The sequence below is a fragment of the Balaenoptera ricei genome, chromosome X (genome assembly GCF_028023285.1).
Source record: "Balaenoptera ricei isolate mBalRic1 chromosome X, mBalRic1.hap2, whole genome shotgun sequence".
Lineage (NCBI taxonomy): Eukaryota > Metazoa > Chordata > Mammalia > Artiodactyla > Balaenopteridae > Balaenoptera > Balaenoptera ricei.
The window spans coordinates 14,249,899-14,261,131 of record NC_082660.1 but is presented as its reverse complement, the minus strand read 5'-3'; the positions used below and the strand labels follow the sequence as shown (position 1 = coordinate 14,261,131).

General features: G+C 38.1%; 1 pseudogene; it reads left to right on the top strand.

The window, feature by feature from the left end:
- Positions 1-10,180: 10,180 nt before the first annotated feature.
- Positions 10,181-11,010, top strand: LOC132357889 (transcription initiation factor TFIID subunit 9-like; annotated as a pseudogene).
- Positions 11,011-11,233: the final 223 nt, after the last annotated feature.

Below are 11,233 nucleotides of genomic sequence, written 5' to 3'. Positions count from 1 at the left end.
CATACAGATGGCCAACAGGCACATGAAAAGAGGCTCATCATCGTTCATCATCAGAGAAATGCAAATTAAAACTACAATGAGATATCACCTCACATCTGTCAAAATGGCTACCATCAAAAAGACCACAAATTACAAATGTTGGCAAGGATGTGGAGAAAAGGGAACCCTCCTACACTGTTGGTGGGAATGTAAATTGCTGCATCCACACTGGAAAACAGTATGGAGATTTCTCAAAAAACTAAAAACAGAACTACCATATGACCCAGCAAATCCACTCCTGGGTATTTTTCCAACAAAAAATAATAATAATAATTCAAAAAGATACATGCACCCCAATGTTCACAGGAGTGAGTGTCCATCAAGAGATGAATGAATAGGTGTGTTCCTTCCCCATAAATACAGCCCATCCTGAACTCTCCACAGACTGACCTGTAACCTGCAACAATGAGCCTTCCAGAATTGCAGTTCCTCTGCTATTCCCCAGTAAACTCATGTTCAGAAACCCCATTAAAGGCTCTGGCCTAGAGTTTCCTCTTGCTCCTGTCTTTGCCACCTGACCAAAACCTGGACCTTCCTCTGTGGCCCTACATGGCATGCAGTGACTCCCCTCTGGGATCTCTGTGTGGCTGACAGGGTCTTCCTCTTCTGGCTGGGTGTCACGCGTGAGCCTCTGACGTGGAAGAGCCAAGTTCAGGACACTGGACCACCAGAGACCTCCTGGCCCCAAGTAATATCAATTGGTGAGAGGTCTCCCAGAGATCTGCGTCTCAATGCTAAGACCCAGCTCCACTCAACGACCAGCAAGCTACAGTGCTAGATGCCCCATGCCAAATAACCAGCAAGACAGGAACACAACCCCACCCACTAGCAGAGAGGCTGCCTAAAATCGTAATAAGGTCACAGGCACCCCAAAACACACTACCGGATGTGGTCCTGCCCGCCAGAAAGACAAGATGAAGCCTCATCCACCAGAACACAGGCACCAGACCCCTCCACCAGGAAGCCTACACAATCCACTGAACAAACCTTACCCACTGGCGGCAGACACCAAAAACAATGGGAACTATGAACCTGCAGACTGCGAAAAGGAGACCCCAAACACAGTAAGTTAAGCAAAATGGGAAGACAGAGAAACACACAGCAGATGAAAGAGCAAAGTACAAACCCACCACACCAAACAAATGAGGAAAACATAGGCAGTCTACCTGAAAAAGAATTCAGAGTAATGATAGTAAAGATGATCCAAAATCTTGGAAATAGAATGGAGAATATACAAGAAATGTTTAACAAGGACCCAGAAGAACTAAAGAGCAAACAAACAATGATGAACAACACAATAAATGAAATTAAAAATTCTCTAGAAGGAATCAATAGCAGAATAACTGAGGCAGAAGAACGGATAAGTGACCTGGAAGATAAAATAGTGGAAATAACTACCGCAGAGCAGAATAAAGAAAAAAGAATGAAAAGAATTGAGGACAGTCTCTGAGACATCTGGGACAACATTAAACGCACCAACATTCGAATTACAGGGGTCCCAGAAGAAGAGAAAAAAAAGGGACTGAGAAAATATTTGAAGAGATTATAGTTGAAAATTTCCCTAAGATGAGAAAGGAAATAGTCAATCAATTCCAGGAAGCGCAGAGAGTCCCATACAGGATAAACCCAAGGAGAAACACGCCAAGACACATATAAATCAAACTATCAAAAATTAAATACAAAGAAAAAATATTAAAAGCAACAAGGGGAAAGCAACAAATAACATACAAGGGAATCCCCATAAGGTTCACAGCTGATCTTTCAGCAGAAACTCTGCAAGCCAGAAGGGTGTGGCAGGACATATTTAAAGTGATGAAAGGGAAAAACCTACAAACAAGATTACTCTACCCAGCAAGGATCTCATTCAGATTCCACAGAGACATTAAAACCTTTACAGAAAAGCAAAACCTAAGAGAATTCAGCACCACCAAACCAGCTTTACAACAAATGCTAAAGGAACTTCTCTAGGCAGGAAACACAAGAGAAGGAAAAGACCTACAATAACAAACCCCAAACAATTAAGAAAATGGTAATAGGAACATACATATCGATAATTCCCTTAAATGTAAACAGATTAAATGCTCCAACCAAAAGACATAGACTGGCTGAATGCATACAAAAACAAGACCTGTATATATGCTGTCTACAAGAGACCCACTTCAGATCTAGGGACACATACAGACTGAAAGTGAGGGGATGGAAAAAGATATTCCATGCAAATGGAAATCAAAAGAAATCTGGAGTAGCAATACTCATACCAGACAAAATAGACTTTAAAATAAAGACTGTCACAAGACACAAAGGACACTACATAATGATCAAGGGACCAATCCAAGAAGAAGACACAGCAATTGTAAATATTTATGCACCCAACATAGGAGCACCTCAATACATAAGGCAAATGCTAAAAGCCATAAAAGGGGAAATTGACAGTAACACAATCATAGTAGGGGACTTTAACACCCCACTTTCACCAATGGACAGATCATCCAAAATGAAAATAAATAAGGAAACACAAGCTTTAAATGACACATTAAACAAGATGGACTTAATTGATATTTATAGGACAATCCATCCAAAAACAACAGAATACACTTTCTTCTCAAGTGCTCATGGAACATTCTCCAGGATAGATCATATCTTGGGTCACAAATTAAGCCTTGGTAAATTTAAGAAAATTGAAATCCTATCAAGTATCTTTTCTGACCACAATGCTGTGAGACTAGATATCAATTACAGGAAAAAATCTTTTAAAAATGCAAAGACATGGAGGCTAAACAATACACTGCTAAATAACCAAGAGATCACTGAAGAAATCAAAGAGGAAATCAAAAAATACCTAGAAACAAATGACAATGAAAACACAACGACGCAAAAACTATGGGATGCAGCATAAGCGGTTCTAAGAGGGAACTTTATAGCAATACAAGCCTACCTCAAGAAACATCTCAAATAAACAACCTAACCTTACACCTAAAGCAATTAGAGAAAGAAGAACAAAAAAACCCCAAAGTTAGCAGAAGGAAAGAAATCATAAAAATCAGATCAGAAATAAATGAAAAAGAAATGAAGGAAACGATAGCAAAGATCAATAAAACTAAAAGCTGGTTCTTTGAGAAGATAAACAAAATTGATAAACCATTAGCCAGACTCATCAAGAAAAAAAGGGAGAACACTCAAGTCAACAGAATTAGAAATAAAAAAGGAGAAGTATGGGCTTCCCTGGTGGCGCAGTGGTTGAGAATCTGCCTGCCAATGCAGGGGACACGGGTTTGACCCCTGGTCCGGGAAGATCCCACATGTCGCGGAGCGGCTGGGCCCGTGAGCCACAATTACTGAGCCTGCGCATCTGGAGCCTGTACTCCGCAACAGGAGAGGCCGCGATAGTGAGAGGTCCGCGCACCGCAATGAAGAGTGGCCCCCGGTTGCCACGACTGGAAAAAGCCCTCGCACAGAAACGAAGACCCAACACAGCCATAAATAAAAATAAATAAATAAATAATTTTAAAAAAAAAAGGAGAAGTAACAACTGACACTGCAAAAATACAAAGGATCATGAGAGCTTACTACAACTATACGCCAATAAAATGGAAAACCTGGAAGAAATGGACAAATTCTTAGAAAACCACAATCTTCCAAGACTGAACTAGGAAGAAACAGAAAATATAAACAGACCAATCACAAGCACTGAAGTTGAAACTGTGACTAAAAATCTTCCAACAAATAAAAGCCCAGGACCAGATGGCTTCACAGGCGAATTCTATCAAACATTTAGAGAAGAGCTAACACCTATCCTTCTCAAACTCTTCCAAAATACAGCAGAGGGAGGGACACTCCCAAACTCATTCTATGAGGCTACCATCACCCTGATACCAAAACCAGACAAAGATGTCACAAAGAAAGAAAACTACAGGCCAATATCACTGATGAACATAGATGCAAAAATCCTCAACAAAATACTAGCAAACAGAATCCAACAGCACATTAAAAGGATCATACACCATGATCAAGTGGGGTTTATCCCAGGAATGCAAGGATTCTTTAATATACACAAATCAATCAATGTGAAAAACCATATTAACAAATTGAAGGATGAAAACCATATGATCATCTCAATAGATGCAGAAAAAGCTTTTGACAAAATTCAACACCCATTTATGATAAAAACCCTCCAGAAAGTAGGCACAGAGGGAACTTACCTCAACATAATAAAGGCCATATATGACAAACCCACAGCCAACAAAATTCTCAATGGTGAGAAACTGAAACCATTTCCACTAAGATCAGGAACAAGACAAGGTTGCCCACTGTCACCACTATTATTCAACATAGTTTTGGAAGTTTTAGCCACAGCAATCAGTGAAGAAAAAGAAATAAAAGGAATGTAAATCAGAAAAGAAGAAGTAAAACTGTCACTGTTTGCAGATGACATGATACTAGACATAGAGAATCCTAAAGATGCTAACAGAAAACTACTAGAGCTAATCAATGAATTTGGTAAAGTCGCAGGATACAAAATTAATGCACAGAAATCTCTTGAATTTCTGTACACTAATGATGAAAAATCTGAAAGCGAAATTAAGGAAACACTCCCCTTTACCACTGCAACAAAAAGAATAAAATACCTAGGAATAAACCTACGTAAGGAGACAAAATACCTCTATGCAGAAAACTATAAGATACTGATGAAAGACATTAAAGACAATACAAACAGATGGAGAGACATACCATGTTCTCGGATTGGAAGAATCAACATTGTGAAAATGACTATACTACCCAAAGCAATCTACAGATTCAGTGCAGTTCCTATCAAATTACCAGTGGCATTTTTCACAGAACTAGAACAGAAAATTTCACAATTTGTATGGAAACACAAAAGACCCCGAATAGCCAAAGTAATCTTGAGAAAGAAAAACAGAGCTGGAGGAATCAGGCTCCCTGACTTCAGACTATACTACAAAGCTACAGTAATCAAGACAGTATGGTACTGGCACAAAAACAGAAATATAGATCAATGGAACAGGATAGAAAGGCCAGAGATAAACCCACGCACATATGGTCACCTTATCTTTGATAAAGGAGGCAAGAATATACAATGGAGAAAAGACAGTCTCTTCAGTAAGTGGTGCTGGGAAAACTGGACAACTACATGTAAAAGAATGAAATTAGAACACTCCTTAACACCATCCACAAAAATAAACTCAAAATGGATTAAAGACCTAAATGTAAGCCCAGACACTATAAAACTCTCAGAGGAAAACATAGGAAGAACACTCTATGACATAAATCACAGCAAGATCCTTTTTGACCCACCTCCTAGAGAAATGCAAATAAAAACAAAAATAAATAAACAAATGGGACCTAATGAAACTTAAAAGCTTTTGCACAGCAAAGGAAACCATAAACAAGACGAAAAGACAACCCTCAGGATGGGAGAAAGTATTTGCAAACAAAGCAACTGACAAAGGATTAATCTCCAAAATATACAAGCAGCTCATGCAGCTCAATATCAAAAAAAACAAACAACCCAATCCAAAAATGGGCAGAAGACCTAAAGAGCCATTTCCCCAAAGAAGATATACAGATTGCCAACAAACACATGAAAGGATGCTCAACATCACTAATCATTAGAGAAATGCAAATCAAAACTACAATGAGGTATCACCTCACACCAGTCAGAAGGGCCATCATCAAAGAATCTACAAACATTAAATGCTGGAGAGGGTGTGAAGAAAAGGGAACCCTCTTGCACTGTTGGTGGGAATGTAAATTGATACAACCACTATGGAGAACAGTATGGAGGTTCCTTAAAAAACTAACAAATAGAACTACCATACGACCCAGCAATCCCACTACTGGGCATATACCCTGAGAAAACCAAAATTCAAAAAGAATCATGTACCACAATGTTCATTGCAGCACCTTTTACAATAACCAGGACATGGAAGCAACCTAAGTGTCCATCGACAGATGAATGGATAAAGAAGATGTGGCACATATATACAATGGAATATTACTCAGCCATAAAAAGAAATGAAATTGAGTTATCTGTAGTGAGCTGGATGGACCTAGATTCTGTCATACAGAGTGAAGTCAGTCAGAAAGAGAAAATTAAATACCGTATGTTAACACATATATATGGAATCTAAAAACAAAAAACAAAAAACAAAAAACCGTTCTGAAGAACCTAGGGGCAGGACAGGAATAAAGACGCAGACGTAGAGAATGGACTTGAGGACACAGGGATGGGGAAGGGTAAGCTGGGACGAAGTGAGAGAGTGGCATGGACATATATACACTACCAAATGTAAAATAGATAGCTAGTGGGAAGCAGCCACATAGCCCAGGGAGATCAGCTCAGTGCTTTGTGACCACAAAGCAAAGGGGTGGGATAGGGAGGGTGGGAGGGAGAAGCAAGAGGGAGGGGATATGGGGATATATGTATATGTATAGCTGACTCACTTTGTTATACAGCAGAAACTAACACACCATTGTAAAGCAATTATACTCCAATAAAGATGTTAAAAAAAATTTTTTTTCAAAGTTTAAAAAAAAGAAGAGATGAATGAATAAAGAAGATGTGGTATATATATATATATATACAATGGAATACTACTCAGCCATAAAAAAGAATGAAATTTTGCCATTTGCAACAACATGGATGGGCTTGGAGGATATTATGCTAAGTGAAATAAGTCAGACAGAGAAAGACAAATACTATATAATATCACTTATATATGGAACCAAAAAAATAAAACAAACTAGTGAACTTAACAAAAAAGAGGCAGACTCACATATATAGAGAACAAATAGTGGTTACCAGTGGGGAGAGGGAAGAGGGGAGGGACAAGATAGAGGTAGGGGATTAATAGGTGTAATCTACTAAGGAGTATAAGATAAATAAGTTACGAGGATATATTGTACAGCACAGGGAATATAGCCAGTATTTTATAATAACTATAAATGGAATATACCCTCTAAAAATTGTGAACCACTATGTTGTACACCTGAAACTTAAATAATATTGTAAATGAACTATACCTCAATAAAAAAAGAAAAATTACATATGTGAAATGGAAAACCAAGCTTTGCAGATTGATAAGGTGATAGATGGCAATACCAGCTGTTAAATCAACTGAAAGTTGACTCAGATAAACATGACACACACACAAAAATATATTCTGCTCTATTCGAAGTTCTGTTGTCTCCACTAAATAGCTGTGATGTTGCACAAGTTGCTAAAATTGGGAAAAGTAGTGATATCAATTATAGCAGCAGTAAAATTATTATTAGTTTACTAATAATATTAATGTTTAATAAAAATATTTGCCTCAAAAAGATGAAGTGTGCCTGTTGTAGACAGCATATCATGGATCATTTTTCAAATATCCATTCTGCCAGTCTCTGCCTTTTGATTGTTTAATCCACTTACATTTTATAATATAGGATCTACATCTACCATTTTGTTATTTGTTTTCTAAATACATGAATTATGTCATTTTTCTTCCTATATTCCTCCATTACTGCCTTCTCTTGTGTTAAATACATATATTTAGTGTACCACTTTAATTCTCTTTTTATTTCTTTTATTATATTTTTTAGCTATTTTCTTTTTTTTTTTTTAAGACTTCCCAGCTTCTTGTTCTCTCTCACCTCTCTTGCTCTGCATGTTTTTGTTTTTCTCCATGGCATTTGCCATCACATGATATGCTATTTTTTTTTAACATCTTTATTGGAGTATAATTGCTTTACAATGGTGTGTTAGTTTCTGCTATATAACAAAGTGAATCAGCTATACAGATACATATATCCCCATATCTCCTCCCTCTTGCTTCTCCCTCCCATCCTCCCTATCCCACTCCTCCAGGTGGACACAAAGCACCGAGCTGATCTCCCTGTGCTATGTGGCTGCTTCCCACTAGCTATCCATTTTACGCTTGGTAGTGTATATATGTCCATGCCACTCTCTCACTTTGTCCCAGCTTATCCTTCCCCCTCCCCGTGTCCTCAAGTCCATTTTCTACATCTAGCTATTTTCTTAGCAACTGCCCTGGGGATTATAATTAACATCTTAACTTCCAATTGCCAAAGACAAAACAATTTGAACAACAAAATAACTAATGATAGCATTGGATTTTAACCCAATAAATAATATCCATGAGCCCATACTGAAATAAATAAATGATTGATTTGCATTTTGCTAATAATTAGTGATGTTGAGCATCTTTTCATGTGTTTGTTGGCCATCTGTATGTCTTCTTTGGAGAAATGTCTATTTAGTTCTTCTGCCCATTTTTGCATTGGGTTGTTTGTTTTTTTGATATTGAGCTGCATGAGCTGTTTGTATATTTTGGAGATTAAGCCCTTGTCAGTTGCTTCATTTGCAAATATTTTCTCCCATTCTGAGGGCTGTCTTTTCGTCTTGTTTATGGTTTCCTTTGCTGTGCAAAAGCTTTTAAGTTTCATTAGGTCCCATTTGCTTATTTTTGTTTTTATTTTCATTACTCTAGGAGGTGGGTCAAAAAAGATCTTGCTGCGATTTATGTCAAGAAGTGTTCTGTCTATGTTTTCCTCTAAGAGTTTTATAGTGTCTGGGCTTACATTTAGGTCTTTAATCCGTTTTCAGTTTATTTTTGTATATGGTGTTAGGGAGTGTTCTAATTTTATTCTTTTACATGTAGTTGTCCAGTTTTCCCAGCACCACTTACTGAAGAGACTGTCTTTTCTCCATTGTATATTCTTGCCTCCTTTATCAAAGATAAGGTGACCATATGTGCGTGGGTTTATTTCTGGGCTTTCTGTCCTGTTCCATTGATCTATATTTCTATTTTTGTGCCAGTACCATACTGTCTTGATTACTTTAGCTTTGTAGTATAGTCTGAAGTCCAGAAGCCTGATTCCTCCAGCTCCGTTTTTCTTTCTCAAGATTGCTTTGACTATTCGGGGTCTTAACACAACATTGTAAAGCAACTATAGTCCAATAAAAGTTAATTTTAAAAAATGAATAAAGGGAGAAAAAATGATTGAATAATAAATGGGGATGAAGAAGCAAATATTCCACACAGAAGAATTTCAATTAATTTCATATGCAGAAAGAACAAGAGAAAGAGAAAATCACCCTTAGAACACCACAGCAATACCTGCTCCAGGCAAGATTCATTGATGTGTATGCATATGTCAAATTCATCCAATTGTACACTTTACATATGTGCAGTTTCTTGTATGTCAATTATACCTTAATACCACTGGAAAATGTATTAATCTAATGCATGTTATTCTCCAGTGAAAAGTTAATTTGGTGTTTCACTCAACTAGAGAAGGTAACCTTCTGTAGGCAGAGGAAGTGTTCCAATACCTATAGCTCAGGTACCAGAGCATATCCAGGCTCTGTTGGTCGTCTGCCCTTATACCCACACCCTTACCACTTCCCACTTCCAACAGCCAGCAACTGTGTTTGCCTGATGGATTTCTCTAGCTACTGAAGCCTAGTTTGCCTGCCATATGTCAGGCCAGAAGTGCCAGGAAATTAATGGCCCCAGAGGAACTGCCTTCAACCAGTGACTGCTGGGAACTGATTGGTATAGAAATATCCCAGCTTCCTCATCCCTTGGGTGGAGTAACTGAAATGCGTGTTCCACGCCATTTTCCAGAGTTCCACAACAAGATTATGCTCTCCAATTGCCTACAGAAGTACCTGACTTGATAATGTATCCTTTATTGGCTTCCTTCCCATACTTGTCTCACTTCCTCACTTCCCTACTGGCATTTGCTTTACTTCCAAATAAACTACTTGCACTTGAATCCTTGTCTCAGGACTGGCTTCTGGGGGTACCCAAACTAAGACAAATATGTAGTGGGCACCTTTAGTGAATAATGAGCATCTCTTAGAAATCTTGCTAACGAACATACTCCTCTTGAATAGAAAAGCTACCAAGAACTTCAAGAGCCTAAAATTTGGTCCCTCCCTGTCACGTGCAGGGTGCATGTGCAGAGGCGTCCTGAGCAAGCGCAGTGAGGACCATGTTGCTTCGGAACATCCTGCTCACCACTACAACAGGGATTGGGAAAACCGCACTAGGCAAAGAACTTCCATCAAGATCAGGACTGAAATATGTTACTGTGGGTGATTTAGTTCGAGAAGTCTGATCACCGTATATCATGGAGTCTGGCAAGATGGCTTCTCCCAAGAGCATGCCAAAAGATACACAGATGATGGCACAAATCCTAAAGGATATGGGGATTACAGAATATGAGCCAAGAGTTATAAATCAGATGTTGGAGTTTGCCTTCTGATATGTAACCACAATTCTATATGATGCAAAAATTTATTCAACTCATGCTAAGAAAGCTACTGTTGATGCAGATGATGTGCGACTGGCAATCCAGTGTCGTGCTGACCAGTCTTTTACCTCTCCTCCCCACGAGAGATTTTTTATTAGATATTGCAAGGCAAAGAAATCAAATCCCTTTGCCATTGATGAAGCTATATTCAGGCCCTAGACTGCCACCTGATAGATATTGTTTGACTGCTCCAAATTATAGATTTAAGTAAGTCTTTACCACAAAAAGTACCTACTTCTGCGGGAAGAATAATTCCGCAGTTAAGTGTTGGTTCAGTTACTAGCAGACCAAGTACTCCCCCACTTGGCCCACCAACCCAACAAACCACATCTGTGTCAACTAAAGTAGGGACTCCAGTGAACCTCAAAGGTTTACAGTACAGATGCCCACTTCAAAATCTCCAGCTGTAAAAGCATCAATTCCTGCAACATCAGTAGTTCAGAATGTTCTAATTACTCCTTCATGAAATTAGGTTCAAAATCATTTTCATTACAACTAACATGGTGTCATCACAAATACTGCCAATGAATCATCAAACGCATTGAAAAGAAAATGTGAAGAAGATTATGACATGACTATGATAATTTGCAATCTAGCCTTGATGCATGTAATATGTATAGTTGGTTTTGAATCCATTGCACTGAGATTAAACATGCGTGCTGGCTGTTTCCAAGTTGTGTTTTTAAAAAACAGTATTTAATGAGTAAATATGGTTACCATATTTTTCATCTGAGATGTTGTGTTAGACTTTAATAGGATTAGAAATGGTTTTTCGTCAGCCTTTAAGTGTAAAAAATAAGTTGTAATTCAACAGTTTGGGGTAAAAAAGAAAAAAAAAAGAACCTAAAACTTT